Source organism: Heterocephalus glaber, unplaced genomic scaffold, assembly GCF_053883595.1.
Source record: "Heterocephalus glaber isolate CG9 unplaced genomic scaffold, H.glaber_assembly_v1.0 deba00001058, whole genome shotgun sequence".
In the NCBI taxonomy this organism is placed as follows: Eukaryota; Metazoa; Chordata; class Mammalia; order Rodentia; family Bathyergidae; genus Heterocephalus; species Heterocephalus glaber.
The window spans coordinates 2216211-2241901 of record NW_028258184.1 but is presented as its reverse complement, the minus strand read 5'-3'; the positions used below and the strand labels follow the sequence as shown (position 1 = coordinate 2241901).

General features: G+C 37.5%; 1 long non-coding RNA gene and 1 pseudogene across 1 annotated transcript in view; both read left to right on the top strand.

Moving 5' to 3' along the window:
- The window catches only part of LOC110347186 (uncharacterized), a 91056-nt gene extending 88992 nt beyond the window's left edge, over nucleotides 1-2064 (top strand). Inside the window, exon 7 of the long non-coding RNA XR_002391630.2 lies at nucleotides 814-2064. This is a non-coding gene — a long non-coding RNA (uncharacterized LOC110347186). The remainder of the gene's footprint in view (nucleotides 1-813) is intronic.
- An 18840-nt stretch (nucleotides 2065-20904) lies between these two features.
- Nucleotides 20905-21003, top strand: LOC147828518 (U2 spliceosomal RNA; annotated as a pseudogene).
- The last annotated feature ends 4688 nt before the right edge of the window (nucleotides 21004-25691 follow it).

Sequence of the window (25691 nt, the reverse complement as noted above, 5' to 3'; positions counted from 1 at the left end):
TTGTTTCTTATGTTGGGATTCCATCATGTTCCTCAACTCCTCTCTACATTTATTAATCATGTTTTGCACTAGGGGCACAATTTCTCCTGTTATCTGAGAAATTCTTTCTGATTTCATTTTTTCCAGATCCTCTTTTGTTGCCAGTTCAGTGGGTCCAGGTGGTTGAGTATCAGAGTGTTCCATCTCATTGCCCTTTGGGGTTGGTGTAGGTGATCTGGAAGTCTGGTTTTGAGACTTATTTATGTGTTTTCTCATTTCGACTGGGGCGGGGGGCTGTTGGTGCCTGCACGGATTACCTCCTCTGAGGTGGGTGAGGTGGGACAGGGGCCGGGAGCAGTGGTAGGGATGGTGACCCAAAAGCCCTTTCCTGTGGGCTGGGAGCAGCTGGAGGGATGGTGGCCGGGAAACCCCTTCCTCTGGACCAGGAGCAGTGGGATGGTGGCTCAGAAGCCCCTTCCTCTGGGCCAGGAGCAGCGGGACAGAAGCTGGCCCAAAAGCCCTTTCCTCTGGGCTGGGAGTAGCTGGAGGGATGGTGACCAGGAAGCCCCTTGCTCTGGACCAGGAGCAGTGGGACGATGGCTCAGAAGCCCCTACGTCTGGGCCAGGAACAGTGGGACTCAGTTTCTTGGTCTGGTGGTCTGGTGTCCTCTGCGTCTTTGTAGTTGGAATCAGGTGGCTGCCTGTCTGCAGTGGGGTGATTCGGTGTCTTCCGCGTGACTCACGACCTCGGTAGGGCATGCACAGACCTGCCTGTCTGCAGCGGGCTGATTCAGCGTGTGTTCTGCACGACTCTCCTTTTTTTTTTGGTACCAGGGATCGAACTTGGGACCTTGTGCTTGCAAGGCAGGCGCCGGAACCACTGAGCTAAATCCCCAGCGAGAGTTGATCATTTTAACAAGCACTACGGAGAAACACTGCAGAAGACCCTTCAAATCAAGTGGAGTTTGGCTACTGCCTTTAAATGTTCTATTTATATTTCATTATGATTTTTTAATTTGCACTCTTTTTCACTGTAGTAGATTATGAACTCATTTTTGGTGTTTGCCTCAGCAGTTCAAACATACAACACAGAACTTGGAATCTGGTCACTGCATGTTGGTTGAATAAATGTTTGTTGATAAAAACACCCAGTGCTTGTGCTTTCTCTTATTTCTTAAACCAGTGTTTTGTGATATTAAAACAGAACATAATGAAAACATCATTATTTCATTGAATGAGCTTACATTAGGTAATGAACAGCCCAAAATTCCTTTTCTCAAACTGTGTAGTGCTTGTCATTTAAAATATGCAAAACATCTTTTTTCATGCATAATTCATAATTCTACAATAAACAGAAATAAAGACTTTTTACATAATACATGTTAGAATGATAAGTGGTAATAAATGTATACTAGGTATAATGTATTAATTTTTTTACCCCAAGCTTTGGCCACATCATAAGCATGTACAGTGTTCTTAGTTTGTCTAGTCCTTCCTTGTATGTATTTTTCATGTGTCCACAACTGCAAGTTTGCTAGGCAACAGAAAGAGGAAAGTCTTTTAAAGCATCAGTCCATGAATTCCTCTCAAGAGAGGAAAAGGCACTATTTGCTATATTACTTAGGAAGTGAAAGGAAAACGGTAAAAAAAATCAGATGAGCTTCTTTGCAGCTGTATTTTGGTATTCAAGGCCACACCTGGACTGGGTAAGACTTCTCTGATTATAAACCTTTGGCAAAAAGGAAAAGTTGCTGCCTGAAAAAGCAGACTGTGTCTTTGGGGGATTCCTTTCGGGTGTTTCAGTATTTAACAGATGTACTAGCTCCAGCTTTATGTTCTGAAAATAGCACAGAGCTTGGAGAAGCACTGTGCCTCCTCTTGCTGAAAATTCTCATGGTGAATATGAATCTTTGAAATGGGTTTTGAAGTGGAAGTATATTAGCTACAAACATTTCCCTTAATCTCTTCACTTTATCCTCAAGTATAATCATCTTTTGTCTACAAGTATGTTGTGAGTATGATGTTTCTGTATATTCTAGTTACAAAAATGAATTTAGCTATTGGGCTACACATTTAACAACTATGTTTTCTTGGGTATCCTTGTTATACAATTAGGTTTTCATTGACATTTTTGAATTAGAGAGAAATGTTTGCAGAGCAACCCTTTCTTCGTTTAAATTATATCTGGATGTGCCTACACGTATTCATATCCACTTGCCTACACATACACATGCAGCGGGACCACAGTCCTGAGCAGGGACTGGTCCTTCCCACATAGTCATGGTACCGTTCTTTTCACTGAATAAATGAAATCATATCTGATCCCTTATTGAAACTTTATAATGGCTTTCCACAGTTCCTTAGGCTATTTTTTGTTGCTACAATAGAAAATCAAAGACTACATAATTTATAAAGTAAAGATGTTTCTTTTGGCTCAAGATTTTGGATTCTGCAAAGTCCAAGAGTATGGCATTGGCAAGGGCCTTGTGCTCCGTCCACTCTTGTTAGGAAGCAGAAGGAAACCGGGCATGTGCAGGGTGACAAAACACCAAGGGCAGCCTCACTTTGTAACAGCCTGCTCTCTCAGTAACCAATCCAGCTCCATGAGGAAGACATTAATCTTTCTTAAAGACCTAACATTTCTCTGCTAATCCATAGCAACAAAGCCCAGAGGAAGCAATGTAGGAAATAATACCCAATGTCTGCTGTTGGTGCCTCCCATTGGCTGAACCCAAATCACCAGCTGAAGCCATGGGTGCTGGATGTATCAGGTCACAGAGTGGGGCAGACAAAAGTGGGGCTGGGTTTGGGTGAACTAAGGAGATGAGCCATGCATATTTGTTTACATAGTTATTTCTCACAACAACATTATATGGTGTGTACTTTTATTATTCTTATTTTACAAATGAGAATTATCCTCTGTTGAAACCACAGAGAGGTTATGTAATTAATTTGTCTGAGTAAGTACTCAAGTCAAAGCTTAATGCAGGTGTCAGACTGCAGGACAAGTATTGAGAACAACATGGCTGATATCTCTAAGATGAAGCTCAGAGAAGACCCAGTTCTGGGCGGGAGACTTGTCACTTCTCTTGGTAACACCGCATGTCTAAGCAGCATTTCGCATCTAAGAATAGCAGGGTGAAAGTAGCTTTTTAGGAGAATTTTATGTTGGGAAATAGGAATCATTCCTTAAGTCACAATTGAAAAAGCCCCCCAAAATTTCTTCTAAACTATGTAAAAAGAGAAGACCGATCTGTCTTTCGTGGTGGAATGACTGTTTAGGCCCTGGGATTGCCAACCTGACCCATGCTAGTAGAACAGAGGGAGAGACTTGAGAGTACAGTAGTGAATTTTGATAGAATGAATCAAGATCTCCCCCCTTAAATACCTAATTTCTTAGAGGGAAGAGAAGTTATGCCATTCACATAGGAACTACATAGTGATCACCACAGGTAAAGAAACTTGGATATGAGAGAAATTCACGCAGTGTCTGTGCTAGCTTTCTGTTACTCTGACAAAATACTCGAGGAGAAGAACTTACTGGAAGTTCTTTACCTTGGAGTTTCAGAGGTATCAGTCCCCAGGTAGCTGGCAGAAACCTCACAGAGGAAGGCTGGTGGTGGAAGGAAGCTGCTCAGCTCATGGCATCCCAGAAGCAGAGAGCAGAGGCAAATCCTGAGAGGAAGGGGCCAGGGTCCACATGTAGTCTCTGAAGTGACACTCTCATCACCCACCAAGACATCTGAGAACGTGCTTTACTAATTCCCTTGGTCAAGAATAACTATCACTCACCCACCTCTTTTCACCCCTACACTCAAACATGGCTTATTAAACCACATTTAACATCCAAATGAAGAAAACAACGAGGTCACACTTCCACCTAACAAGGTGTAGCTACTCTGCATACAGCCAAAAACACACTAATACCTGCTTTAAAGTCTCAAGTCTCAGCATTGCTCAAAAGCCCAAGTTTAAAGTCTCCTCTGAGATTCAAGGCAACTCAGTTGTGAGCCCCTGTGAAAATAAAGAACAAGCTACATAATCCCAAATACAATTGCACAGGGTAAAAATTCCAAAAGGAATAGGGAAATAGAAAGGAATGGGAGAAAAGCAAGACCGAAATTCAGCAGGGAAAACATTAAAGTTTGCAGCTTCATGTCCAGCATCTGGGACATGGGGTGGTGAGATGTGTATTCCATTAAAAAAAAAAACTATTTGAGGGCCGGGGATTTAGCTCAGTGGTTTCGCCGCCTGCTGCGCAAGTACAAAGACCCGAGTTTGACCCCCGGTACCAAAAAAAAAAAAAATTATTTGAGGCAAGGTCTCCCTTTGTAGTTCAGGCTGGCCCTGAACTCACTATGTAGCCCAGGCTGGCCTCGAACTTATAGCGATCCTCCTGTGTCAGCCTCCCAAGCACTGGGATTATAGGCATGTGCCACCACACCGGGTGAGATGTGTATTCCAAAGGGTGAGGGAGGGCCAAGATTTAGCTCAGCAGCACTGAGCCTGCCTCAAAAGTGCAAGGTCCTGAGTTTGATCCCCTTTAATGGGGGGGGGAGCAAATAAACAAAAAAAAACCCAAAGGGTGAGGGAAGCCCTACTCTTGAGGCCTTGTTGGTTGCAGCCCACAAGGCTTCCCTCTTGGGCTGGCTCTACTCACTGCTTCCACCTTTCCAGAGCAGGTGTTTCATCTTTCTGGCATTTCCAACTTCTGAGGGTCTCCATTGTAGTTTCAGTCTCACTCCTAGGGCTTCACACATCATCCTTATAGCATCTCTGGACCAAGTTCCTAACCTCTTCACACATTGCCTGGTCTCCCTGCCTTTCCTTTGAAGTCTGGATGGAAGCTTGACCCCACAACTCTGGCATTCTGCATGCCTGGAAAACATGGATGATGCTAAGGTCTGTGACCAGCTCAAGCAGTAGCCAGGCCTACTTGGATCATGACTGCAGCAGCCTCTGCCTGGACAGCAACACATGGTGAAGCAGTTCTAGAGGACCAAGTCCCTAGGTGGCTTTCTTCAAGAAGGGGCCTAGGGGCTCTTTTCTTAAAGGAAGAGTTTACACTTTTGTATCCTTGATCTTGCAGTGGGTCAGATGTTGTTGATTTCTGAGGAGGACTCAGGGCACCTTTTTTCTTGTCCTAATGCAAAGAACTATGTATTCTTTAAGTGTTGCTAGTCTCTTCAGTAATCACACCTTTTTTGCAATGCTTCCTTGGTAGCCTAAATTTTCAAAGATTTTTCATATCATTCTGCTCTGCTTTTTCCTCCCAATTCTCATTATAAATCCATCTAAAAGTAGCTGGCAGTATCTATGTCCCTGCCTGAACATTGAGCTGCCTTGACATTTTCTCTACCATATCAATTAGTCTGTCACCTTTAAGCTCAGCCTCACACAAAGTTTTAGAACATGAATAAAGTGTAAACAAATATTTTTCCAGAATGTACACATAGTCTCTAGTCTAATTCTCAATAGAGTCCTCATACCCAACTAAAACCTCATGAGCATGGTCTACTGCTCACATTTATATTAGCATTCTGGTCTTCTGAGCTTCCACCAGAATTACCCTTCCAACTACCCTTACAGTATTCTGGGGCTTTTCTAGGATGAAGCTCTAATCTTTCCAAACTTCTTCCACAAACCAGTTCCAAAGTCTTCTGAAGCACATAGCCAGGTATAGTCATAGCCATAATTCTACTTCTCTGGTACCCTGGTAGCAAAGGGCATGGGAAGTACCTGAGAGGAAGTGGTCAGGGTTCAAGATAATGGCCCCATGACCCATGCAGACATACCCGGAAGTGTACTTTACTAATCTTCTAGGTACCTCTCAAGCCATTCAAGCAGACAGTAAAGATTGTCGATTACACCAGTGTTCTCCTGAGTCCTCTTTTCTGGGGCACAGGTAGATATTTATAAGACTGTTATGTACAAAAGTTCTTTGTTTTCTGGGTGCTATGGAGATGGGAGCTGGCTGTAGTGGACTGCTCTTTGCCTGAGATTCATGATAGAGAGAGCTTGAGGAGGAATCAGAGGGAGGCAGAGGCCCAGGTCTCCATTTATCCTCTTACTCTATTAAAATAAAAGCAGCAGCTTTATGTGGTCAAATGCAATGCTTCCTTAATTAGTCATCCTCTCTCCAGTCTTTTGCTGTGCTCTTTCTAGTCGCATCTCATAGGTTACAGGAAAAGCACAGCCTTCTTAGCAAGACATTTGTGAACTTTATATTAGGTATCAGCTTCATCTTTTGGTTCATATCTATGCCTCACTCTAGGTACATTCTATTTCTTTCAAGTTTCTTATAATTTTTATTATACATTATACCCTTTCACAGCTCTATGAAAAAACCCATGTTTTCTCATTTTTAAAGTTTTTTTTCTTTTTTTCTTTTTAAAGTTTGTATCCATCTTTCTACTTTTCAGAATATGCTTACTTATTTTCCAAGATCCGAGTTAAATATATCTCCTTCTATGTATGTTCTGCTTCTCTACAAGTCATTTTTTGCTCAATACAGATGCCCATTTTCTACTTCCCTTTATTATAATGCTTTTTATGCTAGATTGTACTTATTTGTTTAATCTGTCTTCTTTACCAGAACCTAAATCATTCAAGCTCAGAGGTCTCACTTATCTTTTAAGTCTTTACAATATCTCCCCCTAACCCTGCATCTTGGTTTCTACAGAAATTCACAGCTATAGGTATAGAGCAGTAATGGCGAAGCTTCTAGAGACCAAGTGCCCAAAATGCAACCCAAAACCCACCTATGTGTGGCAAAGTGGACAACACCGCAATTAAACCTGAACACTTGGCTGCTGGGAGGACGCTGGACTTGGCTCTCGTGCTGACAGAGAGGGCTCTGTGTGCCCGCTGTGGCAAGCATGCCATAGGTTCACCACCATGGGTGCAGTACAGAGAAAAGGAGAGGGGTTTACAGCACCCTTTGCTCTGTTCTCCCTGCTGAGCTGCTTCTGTCCCACTTTCCATTGCTCTGATTTGAGCCTCTCGATCTGATTCCTGTAAACAGACATGAAGTTTGCCCCTGCAGTGTTCTCATGCCACTCACATTTAGAAATGACTGTAATTAACTTTCTTCATGCTCATCACTTCATTTGTCAGAATGATGGTTACAAGGAATTTTCTGCAAATAATGGGAATTAGGTTTTTGAGTAAAAGAGAGAAAATATTACTTTGCCAGACTATTGTTTTGCTTTGGCAGGCTGCATACTATAATGACCTCTATCCAAAATTTTAAATTCTTAGTTAACATTGGAGCTGTACAGGCAATGACTTTGGACCTGAAATAGAGATCTTTTATCATGAGATGAAAACAACAACGCTGTTTCTAGAGACTGCCAGACATTATTTTCATATACATTCTGTGATTGTCTGGATGTAATTATATTAGTAAGATGTTTCAATTAGCTCTTATGCGAAATCTGAGAGAGTTTAAATGTGGAAATGGGCCAGTTCATAAAGTTTTTCAGAAAAAATATGTAAGTAAGCAATTATGAAATGATGAAGACTTTACTATGCTTCAGAGAGTTAAAAAATTTCTCGTAAACTCAGCAATACTTATGAGGAAATTGAATTGTATACTAGGCAAAGTATTCAGTTACTAAGCACTTTGTATAATATTATTTTTTAAAATTTCATCTAATCATTATTAATTAAGGAGGTATTATCATCATACTTCAATTTAAGAAATAATTACTTGAAGAAATTAAGTCATAGTACGTTTGGGACAAGGATTGAAAGTTATTTTCTGTGATCACAAAACCCTACTCTCAACCATCATACTATAAATCTACAACTGCAGGTAGTAATGTCATAAGTAAATTACACATACTGGTACAGAATGCTGAGAAGTGGTTTGTGGTTTCTATGAGCTTGATCATGTTTTTAAAGGGCGGATCATCAACCATTTTCTCTCTGAAAGCTTTTAATGGATCTTAAAATAGCAACACAGTTAAGAGAAAGGAGACTTCCCAGGGATTGAGGATGGGCCAAAATCAAAGGCCAAATGCTTTTGACTTCTCCTAATCAAGGTGAATATTCAGGAAATGCCTTGCATCCTCCTCCTCATCATTGCTTAATGAAAGTTCCTTACTTGAATCTAATCTACTGCCTCCTTAAGCTATTCTTAATTATAAATCATTAGGCCTCAGTAGGAGTGGTCTTGCTCTGTGATTTATAATCCATATGTTCCCTCACTCCTAAACACACGTCCCTGTGGAAAAAATTACTTAGTGCTAAAACACCTTACAAAAGACATATATTATCTCATTGCTTTATTGTAAAATATGACAATATTTCATTTGTTACAATAGTATTCAAAACAAAACACAATTTAAACTGTGACTATCTCTATCCTATAAGTGACATCCTTGCTTTGCACGATCATAGTATTAATTTTTAAGCATTCTTGAATATAAATTGCTTCTCATAATGTTTATTCTTTGTACCTTGTGAGAAGATGAGTTCAGAGGGCAACCAGGACAATTTGCTTTACTTTTTTAGTAAGAAATACCTTGACAAGTACTGAATGATTTGCTATTATGTGATCACTGAAACTTCTTTTTATTTTTTTGGTACCGGGGATCAAACTCGGGACCTTGTGCTTGCCAGGCAGGTGGCGGAATCACTGAGCTACATCTCCAGCCCCGAAACATCTATGTATGAGGAATACAAATGATTTATTTTCAAACTTCCAAAAGTCACATCTCTCTTTCAACCTATCAGCAACAAAATTCCTTTTGACATTTTAAAATTCAAGGCCATCTTAAAGTTGTTTCCTTTGCCATTTGCCTTTTGCAAGAAATGTTAACCCAGGGGAAATTGTATGTATCTATGGTTTGTTGCTTTGGAGTATTTATTATTAGAGGCCGCTTTCTCCATGCATTCTTTTGAAAAATGTAGGTTGTAATGCCTTCCACTGAGTCCTGGGAGTAGATAAATAACTAACAAGGCTCGACTCAGGAAATGTCAGAGGAAGGTGCATCCTGGGAATGTGTTAGTCCATCACTTTCAGGAAGAGACAGTCTAGTCCGCTGTCAAGTTGGTCTGGTCAGGCCTTCTCAGTGTGGCAAGCTTCCTCCGATTCATGCCTTTGTAAGTAGTTACAGCCCAAATAGGAGTGGCTGTCCTAGGTTTCAAACTCCCCTTCTAGGAAAATGTTTCCATCATTCACCATTTCCTACAATTGTTATACCTCAAGCTGAAAAAGCTAGGCCTAGCTGGGAAAAGGCGGGATTCAGGGACTCTCCTTTTCCTGTCTATCACCTGAATTGGAGCCAGAGGGAAGGGAAAGGGACACAGCACATCATGACATCTCCACTAAAAGTGGAATTTTACAAAATTTTTTGCAACTTCCAGCTTATTCCTGAATGGATGCTTTCTTTAATCCCCATAGAGGTAGAATTAATTAGGAAATTTAGTATTTCAAAAGTTAGGTTATAAATACATATGTTTTAAAATGTTCTTTCCCTACCCTCCCTGTCCTCCAAATTGTAGCACTCTAAATTACTGTATTTGAAAATGATTGACAGAGATGGAGAGGAATTGCATCCTTCATTGCTCCTCTTGGTTTCTTAATGTGAAATGGAAGCCCAGCTCCATGGCTCGCAGTGTACAGTAGGAGCTGGGTTTTTACACAGCACATTTGCCCATTTCTTAGGCACTCTGTGAACTCATCTGGTCTTTCTGCAGTTTTTATTGATAAAATACAAATTAAAAATAGACCTTAGTCTATGAATTCTTCCAATTATCTGTTATCACAGGAATTTTCAGTCTGCTTTGTGGGAATTTTTCGATGTCTTGTCACCATCTTATGTAAGGAAAGCATACCATCATGTTACCAAAGGGCAAAGGACTTCTCTCTTCCATCAGGATGAAAAATCTTTAAATCCGGGAGAGCTGTTGATCTAATGCCATTGTACATGCTTAATACTCATGCTTTCTTCCAACATTAAAACAGAAAACGATAGGATTAAAGATTTTCTATTTATTATCGTAGCAAATGGGAATTCTGAAGGATAAATATTCTTACTTTTGTTCAAATAATTTTTTATTAGCAATTTGCACATGTAGATAAAATTTTAAAGTTATATATTTATGTTCCTGGCATTTAAAACAGGAACCAATGGAGCTGACCCACATAAAACAACGGACATTATATGTTACACTCTAGCATGAAGTACTTAGTGAATTTTTAAACAATTTTGATGCCCATTTTGAGGATAGAGAAAAAAGCTTCCTTTCTGACATATTCACCCACCTATTGTTGAGTAAATTAATTAATTAAATCCTAAATTAATTAAATGATCTATTATTCGAAAGTATCAGATAGGGAAACAAACTTACATTCTAGTCAGTTCTCAGATTGTCTTCTTTTAGTTAAATATGGACACAAAACTAACAAATACCTAGTAGAAGTCTTGCAAGTTTGTTTTTTATCCATCCTCCCTCCCTCCTTTCTTGATGTTTGTCACTTGCCATTTAGCTTGTTTGCTGGCCTGGTTTGTAAAACGAAAGGGTTTTTGCACAAAGCGTTGTTTTGTTTAAAGCATTCTGGTCGGGGAGGGGACGCGAGCAGCTGTGGTGTAGGTCTGGTGCTCAGCGGTCACTTTTTGGAAGCTTCCTGAGCCACCAAGGAGGTTCCAGAGTGAAGGCCAAGCTGCCGTCCCCCCCCACCCCCCCACCCCAGAAGCTGCCGCTTCTGCTGGGGCTCTGTGAGCAGCTGCCAGCAGGGTGCAGTGTCTTTCTTGGATTCTGCTTTGTTTTTCAGGATATTTCCTGGCTTCATTGTGATCACTTTTTCATTGTCAGCCAGCTTGTGAACTCTCAGGAACAGACATCCTCACAAACAGAATGACATTATGAAAAACAGACTCCAGATATCGACACATCAGCAAAACAGATGGGGCCTTGGGAAAGGGGGAAAAAAGTCTTTGAAAAGATTGGTGTGACTATGATATACAGTGTTGGTCCATTCTCTATTGTCCAAAGCAATATAACTTAAGTTTTAATGCAATTATGCGAAATGAGAATATATTGCATAAGTCAATAGAAAAAATCCAATCGTAGCATTTTAAAGATTCTAAGGAAATCTCCAGGGCTGAGTATGAACTTGTATCTTAGAACTTTAGAAGTTCAATCAATTTAAATAACCAAACAAAAATTTGAGGCTGTAAGGATTGTTTCATGAAAGTAATGCGTATTTTTTTGAATAAAATCCTTAGGCCCATTCATTAACCCAATTCAAACTAATAATTGGTTATAGGAATTTGAAATTAAATCTTTTCCAGCATTGAGATCTAACTTTTTGGAAGAATTTATATTGAACAAGGAACTATGCTTTTTTTTAAAAAAGCCTCATGCTAATTCTACGATAATTCTGTCTTCTTACTTTTTAGCAAATAAAGAAACTGCAATTTGGACGAATTCACACAGCTAGAACATGCCGGAGCTGAGTCTGAACCCCTTAAGTACTGCACCCCACCTATTCTTCATACATCAATCATTCTTGATGCTTGCGGTTCCCAACTTCAGTTTCACACTCCACAATCTGAAGAGATAAAACAATGCTCAGAGCAATTGAGTCAGTTTCTATAGTGGGGAGATTTTTGTCTGAGGATTTTTGTCTCAGATTTTGTCTGAGTGATTTTTGAAAAAATGGTTGTGGGGATTATTCTGAATTGCAGCCAAGACTTAGCACTGCTGTTCTAAACCAACAGTCCTCTAGACAGTAAGGTTACAAGAGAGAAACAATGACCTTGCTTCCCTTAAGGGGGAGTGTATTAGTTTCTTCTTAGGGTAACAAATCACCACAAAATGCATGGCTTAAAAAAAGGAATCTATTTTCTCACAGTTTTGGAGGCTAGAAGTCTGGAATCAAGGGGCTGTGCTCTCTCCGGAGGCTCAAGTGGAGAACCCATTTCTTGGGTGTTCCAAATTCTGATGGCTGCCTGTTCTTGGCTTTTGGCCACACATGGGATTGCATTTAGGGCCTACCTGGATAATCCAGTATAATCTTCCCATCTCAGGATCCTCATTTAAACTCAACTGCAGAGTCTGTTTTTCCAAATGTAGCATTGCCAGGCTCCACAGATTAGGGCCCAGTCTCCTTGGGTGGCTGTCATATAACTGAAGACAAAATTCCAACCCAGATAAAATGCTTTGACATGGAGAGACCTTTATGTTTACAGTAGGTTCAGGCATAGTATGCAGACAAAAGGAAGCCAAAACTTCTAAGATATTTTTAGGTTGTACATTAACATTCTCTTATATACAATTTACTCTCTATTTGTAAAAACCGCTTGTTAAATTGTTATTAATTCTCATGAAGTCTGCTGATCTGGGATGTGATAACAGCATGGAGGGAAGACATTTAACCCATTCATGGTTATTTCAGAATTCAATGGTCTGGATAAGAGGATCAAGATGGGTTAATATGCACGATGTTGATTATGAAGTATCTTTTTCTTATTAGAATTAAGGGTATCTGAATTTTTGATAATGTTCTTTAACTCTTACAAATTTGTAATCTTTAAGAAAGAATATAGAGCTTACCCAGGTGGGCAGAGCGGACCTTGGCAGCGTGGAGCCCTGCTCCGTCCAACCCGTGCCCCGCCCACCAGCGACCAGGCGGCAGAAGGTGAGGACCTCAGCCTGACGCGTAGAGCCCCACTCCATCCCTCCCTCATGCTGCCCCCCCCGTCTGTGCCCTATCTGGTTCCACACTACAGAGGCACAGAAGGTCATAAAGGCCATTGTCCTGAGCTCCAGAAGATAGAGCAGAAGTGAACAACAGAAAGAGGGCCTCTCTCAGGCTCTTTGATGAAAATTGAAGCCCAATGGAAAAGTGAAGAGAATCTCTGCAATAAAGGCTCACCAGACCACTGTGCTTTTTAAATTGGAGGGATCATCACCTCCCATCAGAACCTGGACTATCGTCAGGGGAAAGGCAGCTGGAACCTGCAGTAGAACCTTGCAGATTTCAACCCTGCAGGAGGATAGGGAGCTCAACTTGGGACTTGCAGCCAGAAATCTGCCTGAATCTCATAAGTCTGTGACTGACTTACTGAGACTCATTGACTTATAACTGAACACTGCTGCCCACATTGTCTATTGTGACAGCAGAGGCATACATTGAAGGAGGCCCTTCATTTTTATTTTTTATTCGTTATTTTCTAAATTGTTATGTTTTTGCTTTTATTTTTTCTTTTTCTACTCTTTTCAAATTTCATTTTTCTCTTCTTTTTTTCTTTCTTTTCTCTTTTCATTTTCTTACTCACTCTCTCACTGTCCCACATTGTTCTTCATCTCCCTTTTTGTTCCTGTTCTGGCCCTAATTTGGATTTCTTCTTTATTTTTCTTTTCTTCTTCTTTTCCTTCTCTCAACTGTCAATTAGTTTTAAAGGAAAGTAAATGCAGTTTCTAGCCTCCCTATTGCTGTCAGGTTGTTCTGCTCCCATCTTTGTTCTTTCAATCTGTCTTTTCCTCCTGTCTTCAACAGTTTCTTAGTTGGTGTGGTCCTCCTGTATCCTCTGGCATCACTGCTAAACTTTCCCTAAGCTTCTACCTATCTATCTCTCCCTTTCCAACTCCTTCCAACTCCCTATCCTGAAGGGTAAAGTTGCTATATTGAAGAGTTTATTCACTATAAACATATGTTGGGTTGGTCTTCGATTTTGATTTAATTCACACAGTTAAAGGTGGTAGATTAATAACTACCATAAATTGTCATTTTCTAAGCTGTGCTTGATGCTGTGGTGTTGCTAATTGTATCACTTGGGCTAAGGTGTTGTGAATGATCCAATCAGTTGTCCTTCCTGGTATAATGAAAATAAGACAGCCTCAGAGTCATTAGAGACTCAAAACCTAAAGACCAGCTATATTTGGAAGATACCTCTAAGAAGCAATCATTCCATAAGGGTTCTAAATACAAGCCACAAAGATACTTATAATAAGCAATTTTGAAGTATCAACCCACGAATTAAACCAAGGACAGTACCAACAACAAAAATGAGAAGACATTTAATCAAGGCACAAATTCATACTTCCACCCCACCAAAAGCAAATTGTGGGGGAAATGAGGTGGAAAAGTCTGAAAATCAACCACACGAACACCCTGAACTGATAGCACAGGAAGTAACGAAACAGATGAGTGAGGCTCTAGAAAAATTCAAAACAGAAATAATTTCCCAGATAACTACAGGGATGGTGAGCGGAGTGAAAGATGTGATTAGAGGCTCTAGAACAGAAGCATAAAAAAATAGATGAGCTCAGAAACATGCTGGAGCCATGATTGTCCAGCATAAGAAAGAAATGGAAACCATGATCACCCAACATAAGAAAGAAATGGAATCCATGAAATAGATTCAAACAGATATCCAGGAGATTAAAAACTCTATTGAAAGTATTCACAGCAGATTAAGGGAATGTGAAGATAGAATATCAGATATAGAAGACAGGATTGCAGTTAATGACCATAAAAACAGAGATTACTTCAAAATAGTAAGAGACCACAAGAAATCAATCGAGCAGCTGCTAGATGATGCAAAGAAGAATAACATAAGACTGATAGGAGCCCATGAAAAAGCAGGAGAAACTACAATTGACATAAAGAAAACTGTTCACAGAAGTAATAGCAGAAAACTTCCCAGACAGAAGTAGAGAATTGAACATACAGATAATTGAAGCATATAGAACTCCAACTAGCCATGAAAAAAATAAATCTACACCTAGACATATAATAGTCAAGATCCCAGAAACCCAACAGAAGAACAAAATCCTACAGACAGTTAGAGAAAAGAAACAAATCACCTACAAAGGAAATCCCCTCAGAATCACAGCAGACTTCTCAACACAAACCCTCAAGTCAAAGAGAGCCTGGAGCAAAGTATTTCAAGCCCTAAAAGAAAATAACTTCCAACCTAGACTGTTGTATCCTGCAAAATTATCTTTCAAAATCAATGGGGAAATTAGATACTTCCAAGACAAAGAACAACCAAGAAATTTCAGGAACACCAAACCAGCACTCCAAACAATTCTAAACAATATACTAGAAAAAATAATGAAAATCATAACTTCATGAGGCCCAACAGAGCGAACCCACAAGGCAAGGCAACAAACTAAAGGGAATGGGGGAAAAATTAAAAATTAAAAGACTGAACAACAGTAAAACATTATGAAAATGATGAGTCAGTATCTATCAATTATAACCATCAATGTTAATGGCCTCATTTCACCAATCAAAAGAAATAGACTGGCAGAATGGATTAAGAAGCAAAACCCAGCAATATGCTCTTTACAAGAAACACACCTAACCCAAAAAGAAATTCATAGACTGAAAGCAAAAGGATGGAAAACAGTTGTCCATGCCACAGGAATCCAGAAAAAAAGCAGGGGTAGCAATCTTATTTACAGACAAAGTAGATTTCAAATTAAAACTAATTAAGAGAGACAAAGATGGTCACTGTATTGTTTTGAAGGGAATAATCCAAGAGGAAGAGATGATAGTCATAAATATATATGCACCAAATACGAATGCCCCCAAATATATAAAACAAATATTAATGGACATGAAAAACCAAATATGCACTAATGCAATTGTTGTGGGAGAACTCAATACCCCACTATAACAAATAGAAAGATCATCTAGAAAAAAAATTAACAACAAAATTCTAGAACTGAACCAAGCTATTGAACAAATGGACTCAATAGATGCTTACAGAGTGTTCCACCCCACAAAATCAAAATACATATTCTTTTCAGCTGCACATGGGTCACTCTCCAAAATAGACCACATGCTAGATCATAGAGCATGTTTAAGTAAATGTAAAAGAATTGAAATTACCTCCATATATTATCAGACCACAGTGGAATAAAATTTGAGATCAATGACATAAGGAACCACAAAACCCTCATAAACACATGGAAATTGAGTAACACCCTCCTGAACAACCAATGGGTCACAGAGGAAATTAAAGAAGAAATTAGACAGTTTCTACAAGTAAATGATAATCCAGTACAGCATACAGGAATCTATGGGACACAATGCAAGCAGTTCTCCGAGGGAAATTCATAGCAGTGAATGCCCATATTAGGAAAACAGAGAGAAGTCAAATAAACAACCTTAATGCAGAACCTCAAGCTCCTAGAAAAAGAAGATCATAACAACCCAAAGCTTTTACAACAAAGGAAATTATAAAGATCAGAACAGCTATCAATGGAATGGAGACTAAGAGAATGATACAAAAAAAAAATCAATGAATCAAAGAGTTGATTTTTTGAAAGAATAAATAAAATTGGTAAACCTTTAGCCAACCTTATAAAAACAGGAAAGAAAAGGCTCAAGTCCATGCAATTAAGAATGAAAAAGGTGAAGTCACAGCAGATCAAGCAGAAATCCAGAAGATCATCAATACCTACTTCATGAACCTGTACTCTAATAAAATGGAAAACACAGAAAAAATGGACAGATTCCTAGATACATACGAATTGCCAAAGTTAAATAAAGAAGATATAAAAATTCTAAATACCCCAATTACAATGAGTGAAATTGAAAATGTAATAAAAAATTTACCAACAAAGTAAAGCCCAGGTCCTGATGGCTTCACTGATGAATTCTACAAGACATTTAAAGAACTAACACCATTACTCTTTAAACTCATCAAGGAAATTGTAAGGGAAGCAAGGCTTCCAAATTCATTCCTGGAAGCAAGTGTTACTTTGATTCCAAAACCAGGGAAAGACCCAACTGAAAAAGAGAACTATAGGCCAATCTCACTATTGAACATAGATGAAAAAATCCTCAACCAGATACTGGCAAATAGAATACAGAGGGTCATCAAGAAGATCATACACCCTGACCAAGTTGGATTTATCCCAGGGATGCAAGGATGGTTCAACATACATAAATCAATAAATGTAATGCACTATGTTAACAGAGCAAAGGACAAAAACCATATGATCATCTCAATAGTTGGAGAAAAAAGCATTTGACAAAATCCAGCACCCATTCATGATAAAAACCCTACAGAAAATTGGAATAGAAGGTCTTTATCTCAACCTAATTAAGGCCATCTATGAAAAACCAACAGCCAACATCATACTAAATGGTCAAAAACTGAAAACTTTCACGCTAAAATCAGGAACAAGACAGGGATGCCCACTATCACCACTCCTGTTCAATATAGTTCTGGAGACATTAACCACAAGAATTAGAAAAGAGAAAGAAATAAAAGGAATAAAGATAGGAAAGGAAGAAGTGAAACTGTCATTATTTGCTGATGATATGATACTTTGCATAGAAGACACAAAAAATTCTGCCAAAAGACTTCTACACTTAATTGACAGATTCAGTAAAGTAGCTGGATACAAGGTCAACATTCAAAAAACAATAGCCTTCTTGTACACAAATAACAGACTCACTGAGAGGGAAATTAGGGAAACAATTCCTTTTTTTTGGGGGGGTACCAGGGATTGAACTTGGGACCTTACGCTTGCAAGACAGGCACTGGAACCACTCAGCTAAATCCCTAGCCCTAACAATTCCTTTTACGAAAGCATCCAAAACAAAAAAAGAAAAGAAATATTTAGGAATCAGTCTAACAAAGGAAGCAAAAGACCTCTACACTGAAAAGTGCAGCACTCTGAAAAAAGAATTGAAGAGGATATAAGAAAATGGAGGGACATCCCTTGTTCCTGGATAGGAAGAACCAATATGGTGGAAATGGCCATACTTCCAAAACTACTATATAGATTTAATGCAATGCTGATTAAAATTCCAACAGTATATTTCATAGAACTAGAGAAAACAATCCAAAATTTCATTTGGAGCCAGAAGAGACCTAGAATAGAAAAAGCAATTCTAGGCGATAGAGATATAGCAAGAGACATGAGTATCACAATCCTCAACTTGAAACTATACTACAAAGATACTGTGATAAAAACAGCATGGCTCTGGCAAAGAAACAGACCCAAGGATCGGTGGAACCGATTAGAAGATGCAGAAACAACTCCAGACATACTCAGCCACCTCATCTTTGACAAAAGAGCCAACCTCCCTCATTGGAGGAAAGACAGTCTATTTAATAAATGGTGTTGGGAAAACTGGATTTCAACCTGCCACAGATTAAAACTAGACCCATACCTATTACCAGGCACTAAACTAAGATCAAAGTGGATTAAAGATCTAAATATTAAAACAGAAACACTAACCTGGGTGGAAGAGAGGTTAGGTAGAACTCTTGAAGACATTGGCATAGGGAAAGACTTTATGAACCAAACCTCAGTATCATGGGAACTAGCACAAAGAATCAACAACTGTGATCTCATCATATTAAAAAGCTTCTGCACTGCAAGAGAAATCACCAACAGAGCTAAGAGACAGCCTACAATGTGGGAAAAGAAATTTATCAGCTGTACCTCAGACAAAGGACTACTATCTGGAATATATAAAAAACTGAAAAAAATCAGACCTCTCAAATTCAAAGACCCAGTTCAAAAACAGGCATCTGAAATGAACAGACATTTCTCAGACAAAGAAGTAAAAGCAATAAATAAACATGAAAAATGTTCAACATCACTGGTCATTCAATAGATACAGATGAAAACAACACTGAGAGATTCCACCTCACCCCAGAAATAATGGCTCCTATCAAAAAATCAACCAATGACAAATGCTGGTGGTGGTATGGGGAGAAAGGAACCCTTCTCCATTGTTGGTGGGAGTATAGACTGGTGCAACCACTGTGGAATTCAATATGGAGATACCTCAAAGAACTAGGACTAGAGGTCCCATTTGACCCCTGCTGGGTATCTTCTCCAAAGAATTAAAAGAATCATACCACAGTGATATATGTGCACCCATGTTCATAGCGGCACAGTTTGTAATAGCTAAAGCTTGGAAACAGCCCAAGTGCCCATCAACTGGAAACTGGATAATGAAAATGTGGTTTTGGGCAGGGGTTTAGCTCATTGGTTTCACTGCCTGCTGCACAAGTGCAAGGACCTGAGTTCAATCCCCAGTACCAAAAACAGAACAAAACAAAACAAAACAAAACAAAAATGTGGTTCTTTTATAAAATGGAGTACTACTCCACCAGAAAGAATGAGACACTAGAGACATTTATAGCTAAATGGATGCATATTGAGGCCATACTCTTAAGTGAAATAAATAGGACACACGTGTAAATACCGAATAGTTTCTCTAGTGTGAGAAACTGAAAGTGTAAATAAGGATGAAAATGATTAAAATGAATAATTGATAATTTGAAATAGGAAGAAAAAGTCCAGAGGGGTAGGGGAAGTGGGAGGGTAAGGAGAAAGGAAAGAAGGGAAAGGAAAAATTATGAGAGAAGGAAAAAATGGAAACAAAGTGTAAATAGTGAAGGGTGGAGGGGGTGAAGGGAGTACAGGGAATGGGGAAAAAAATAAGAACCAAGATACATTATGTATGTACAGGTACAGGAACCCAATGATAAATGTAAATGTATTATATACCTAAAATGTACCAATATAAGAATTTAAGTGAAAAAAAGAGAAAGAATGTAAGCGTATTATATTATCCATATTAAGTTTATTATATATACTTTACTATATAGTAAATTATGTTACCATTTAGTAACAGTACTGTGCTCTCTCCAGGATAAACATTATATATTTGTATCTCTATAATTTTTTATTTATCCAAATCTTTATTTAGAAACAAAATGTCAAGCAAAGAATAAAAATGACATACTAATAGTAAATCTCTAGGAATTTCTAGAAATATCGGTCTGGTTACTGGGAGCATTTGGAATTTTATAGAAATTCACAATAAGTTTTCCTGATACAAATGTGACCAATGGCCTTAGTATATTCTGACTTTTAAGGTTCATATTAAGTTCAAGTGTAAAGACAAAAAATTTTGGAGCAAAATATTATAGACCTTAAACTTCCCAGCCACGTACCTTAGGCAAGTTACTTAGCTTTGCCTCTAATAGGGTTAGTACTGTTTGTAGAACTGCAGTGAGGATTAACCAGGGCAGGGCCTAACAGGGATTCAATTCTTAAAGTTATTGGCCAATGCAGAAAAAGCCAGTAGCTAGATGGTTGTGTGAAAGAACTCACAAGCACCTAAGATGCTCATTTTTTGCTGGAATTCTTAGCGCTTAGCATCCATAGAAGTTTAGAGGCCCCTAAGTAGACAGAGGTAAAGTTGAGATAATGATTGTAATGTGGGCTTGCAGAGAGGGTCAGAGGAGGAGTCCTTAGGGTTTACTTCGATGAAGTTAGACTTAATTTGACTTTGTTCTACACAGAAAACTCAAGTATATACTATGTAGACTTTCCTACTGAATTTCTTGTAATTTAGATATTTTATTTAATTTTTCATGGTCACTTAGAACAATAAATCCATCTTGTCCTACAGCATGAGTCAGAATCCAAATTTAGTCACAACTCTGCATATAAGAGTTAACACGATTTTGATTTTATTATCCATGTCATCCAAAAGCACTCACTGTAGCAGATTTAATTCTATTTTTCAATTAAATGGAGTTGATTAGTAAATTAAGTGATCTAGGAAACATCAACTTCATAAACATACAAAGGAACTTCATCCAGGGCACAAAGCATTTTATTCCCTGAGAACTGCTGAAAAATGTCTACAGGCAAGTTTGAATGGATTAACTTCATAAAATAGAGCATTTTGAATCATTTTGCATTCACACAGGTTATATAAACTTATTTGAAAATTATATCATATTGATCTATTTCATTTCAAGACTTAGCTCAGAAACCTTATTTTGTACTACTTACATTTCAAATGTTTTAATCATAAAGAAGAAAACTGAATGTTTTACTTAGGATATTTAAGCATCTAAAGTTTAATATTATTAAATACAAGATTTGTCATTTTCTTTAAAAAGTAAGTGATGAATCGCTTCTTGACCTTTTGGCTAAGATCAAGTGTAGTATCTGTTCTTATCAGTTTAAAAAGTAAGTGATGACTTATAAAAATAAATGCACCAAACCTTCTCTGCAATGAAAACTTCAGAATGGTTAGACAAGGTTCAAATTTTTGCATAAGGATCAAAACCTTAAAACTTATATAGAATAAAATATTTTAATCATAGTTACATACTGGGCAAAAATTCAACAGTAATGATCAGTTAATTACTATTCATTGTGAAGTGCTGAAACACAAGTCCAGCCAACATATATGGAATTGATTATTGAAAGATTTGGCTAAAAGAGTTTAGAGTTCAGTAAAAATTCATTACTGTTACATTGGAAGAAAAAAAAAGAAAGAAAGAAAACCACCAATGAATACTTGCTATGATTTAACATCACCGTATTTGCAAATTCAGGTTCAATAGAAACATTTTTCCATTATGTGGTTGTAAATTTTCTCAGATGTGTTTACAGATCTCCATAACTTCAGTGTAATAAAGTGTTTTTACAAACTAAATTTTACACAGAACTTATTTAACATATTTTCTTTGTGCAGTCAGCACTTTTTGAATATTAGAAGACATCAACAAGATAGTAGACATAAACAAGAAGCCAAATCTGGAAGATCATTTCTCTTTTTCCACTTCCCTCAAAATCTCAACTTAAAAATTTGACCAGTAATCAGTAAATATTTATTTAGCATCTTTTTTGGGACAAGGTACTATTATAAAAGTAAGCTGGGTGGAAGACATAGAACTATGGACTTTAGAAATAATGCAACAACAACAAAAATAAATCTAAGAACTGTAGATTTACTAGAATAGGAAATGTAAATGAGAACCTAAAATGCTCTAATAAACTTAATGCTGTCCCTTACCATTCACACATACTATTTCTTGATCTTTATTCAATAACAAATGTCATTTTGTCAAGAAACAATATACTGATATATTTTACTAATAAAACTCTTATTAAGAATATGCATTTATTGTCCTAGCAAGTAGTTTGCTAAGTATCTCATATTCTCTAATTTAATCTTTGCAACAATTCTGATATGTTTTAGTATTATGCTTATTTTACAGATCATTAAACAGAAGCAAGCAGAAATAAAATAACTTGTCCAATCTCACTCACAGCAAGTGACAGAGCCAGGATTCAGTCAGAAGTACCTCTGACTCTGGGAAACATGCTCTTGACTACATTAGTGTATTCTCTTTTTGTTATTGCCCTCAGTTTGTAACATTTACCTTTCTAGATTCATTTTCATCATACTTTGGTATGAATATATAACTGATCTCACTTGCTTTTACCTTTAAATTACCTTTAAACCACTTCTCTGTCCTTTCTACTTTATTTATCTTAATTTTCAGTTTTCATTTTCATGTTTGTGAGCTTTTCTCATGTTTTTTTAATTGAAAGATAAAATTATATGTATTTATCAAGTACAGCATGATATTTTGAAGCACATGCGTTATGGAATGAGTAAATCTAGATAATTAACATGTATTTCCTCACAAAGTTATCATTCTCAGAGTTAGAAGTTGCTTATAGCACATTTCAAGAGTACAGTACTTTTATTAACTATAATTGCCAACTTGTACAACAGATCTCTCCTTTTCTGCTATGTAATTAGGCTATAGGAAGTAATATTTCATGTTTAGGTAAATTCATATTTAGATGGATGTTTAATCGGTACTTCATTATGATAAAAGTTGAGCCCTAAAGAACAAATACATGGGTTTTCAATATGAAAAATAAATGTCCCAACATAAGAGGAATATGACTAACCTGTTGCTTTTACATATATGGCTAAGGGATCGAAAGATTTAATCACTTCTTGGTAAGTAGAAATGTGTGAAACAGCAGAAAATTAATACACACACACATACACATGTCTCTGTAAGCCAGGGCCTGGGATTTAGCTCAGTGGTTCCACTGCCTGCCTCGCAAGCTCAAGGTCCCGAGTTCGATCCGCGGTACCAAAAAACAACAACAAAAAAGAAATCTATGGGGATAAGATGGACTATTGGAGGGAAGCATCACTTTGGAAGGAGAATGCTTTGCAGCTGAAAATTAACTGAGCATTTACGAAATCACAGAAAGGTACACCATCAAGCAAAAAGCTGGGTTATCAGTGATACTGTTTATACTGGTAAAATATTTACAATCTTGATGCAGTCCTATTTTGAATAAGACGTGAAAGATAATCCAAAAGTTAAAGGCAGAATATAAACTCAATAATTTTGAATTTAATTTGAAGTTTGATCCTTGTTTATAGCTGGATAACTATGACCTCAGGGTGCTTTATGTAATTTGAAAAATAGCTCTCCACCAAAACTGAATAAATAATAAAGCGTATGCAGTTCTGAAACAATGGCAGTTCTCACCGAGCCTCACCTTACTTTCGTATTCATGAGGAAGTAATCGTACACATGTTGAATAAGCGCAACTAATTTATTAAAATTTTAAAAAGTACTGCCAAAAAGTGATTATTACTTCCAATGCTTACTGAAATAAAAGTATAATTTTCAAATGTTATTGCACATTCGGAGTTTTAACATTGGGAAATGTATTTTATGATCTAGTTTATTTCCTCACAAATACACTATGCTTAATATTAATTTGGCCAATAGGAATGGCAAAGTAAGAACTTCCCCAAACCTGCTCCATAGAAGAAGTGAAAAGATTAGAAAAATAGTCAAACTTTTCCAAAACTGTGGAAATTAAGGTTTTCTAAAAATCAGAAGTGCATTTATTTGAGAAAAATGGGTGACTCTTGGTAAGAGCCACAGCTTTGTAATATTTTACTTTCCTCCATTTCCGTCTCTCTCCCTCGAGCTCCATTGCAGCCTTGAAAACCCACAGCCTTGCAAGTAAGATAGAAGATATGGAAGCCTATCTACCACTGTGGTAGAATGGGTTTGGATATCTCCAAATGCATTACTCTCAAGAAGGGGTAGTTATTTGAGCTATCTAGAGGTTCCCTGCAAATCTTTCCTCACGGGTTTTGTCAGAACATGTTTGTTCAAGCAATCTTTTTGGAGGGCATCGTTTGTCAAAATCAGTGACAGTGGTTTTACAGCGTGGCTGCCTGAGGTAGAAATAGTTGCGCAAACTGACTAGAAGTCTTAACAGGAAAAGGTGGGGAATGTGATGTTTACAGGAAGGTTTCAAAGCTCTAGATATTCTGGGATATCTGGAAGTCTATGGGCATTCACAGGGCTATGTAAAATACTTCAACCAAGTCCTGAAAGCGTGCTCCAGAAAGCACACACAGAGCCCAAAGAAGCTTTTTTATTTAAACTGCTGAAGGAATTCTCTCTCCAATAATTAGTTGACTTCAAAGCTGAGCAGAAATTTCAGTAGCCAATTTGGAAAAGAACATGGATTTTACAGAATTAATGCAAGAAAGTCTCTGAAAAATCAACAGCAATGACAAATTCCTGGACATGGGACTCTGATTTCAGAAGTTGCTACACTGTATTAAATGAAATGTTCAGTTAAAAAAATTGAAATATGCCAAGGAAAAAGAAAAATGCAATATACATAGGAAAAAAGTGGTTAATAGACACTGTTTTGAAGAAACTATTTTGGACTTTGTTATAGTTTAGATCCAGAATAACCTTCCCAAAATCTCCTGTTCAGATGGGGGGCCTGGTTGGAAGGGGCAGGTCATGGGGGCTTGACTTGGAAGGATGTGTTCTCCTCCCAGCTTCTCCCGCTACTCTCTGCTTCCTGGTTGCCTTGTGGAAAAGTTTCCCTCATCCATGCTGTTCTGCCTTGAAGCTGGCTTACCATGGACTGAATTCATTGAAACCATGAGCCAAAATAAGTGACCCCTTCTTTAAGTTGTGGGTGGCAGCTACTTTGACCCAGGGATAGGGAATTGACTCATACAGAATTAATTCTCAAATAGTTTAAATAAAGTATTTTAAATATTTTCAAGAGTAAAGAAATCTAAGAAATGAGGGAAAACTTAGAAACAATGTCTTACCAAATGCAAAACACTAACAACAACTAGAAATTTAATATATATGTATATATATCATCAATAGATGAATAAACAATCATTGTGTAGGTATACAGTGAAATATTATTGGATCATAAAAAGGAATAATATGCTGATACATTCTACAACATGGAGTGATCTTAAAAGCCTTATGCTAAGTGAATGAGGTCAAACACAAAAGCCATGCATGGTGTTACTCCTTTTATATGAAATGTCCAAAACAGTCAAAGCCAATGGCAAGGTAGATTTGTAGTTGAGATCGCTGAGAGGAAGAGAAAACGGAAATCAACTGCAAATGAATACAGAATTTCTTTTGGGAGTAATAAAACTGTTCTGGAATTAGGCACTTGTGTTATTTTCACAACTCTGCAAATACACTAAAAACTACTTCTAAACACACCTTTAAAGGTGAATTTTATGATATGTGAACATCCCAACAAATATTAAACTATTTGTTTAATATTTAAACAAGCTAAATTAAACTAAACTAAATTAAATTAAATAAATTAATAAATTAAATAATAATAAATTAAATTAAACTAAAAATTTTTTATTCATAAATATAATTGTGAAACTTATTTTCAATGATATTTATTATTACTACTAATAAAAATAGAATATATAAGATATCCCTATGTTAGTGAATTTAATATATGAATTAAGAAATAAACAGGATTTTCAATGAAAAATTCTCCAAGGGGGTGTTCTACAAATACTATTACTAAAAAAATTCATTTAAAGGTGAGCAGCAGAAAGGACTGGT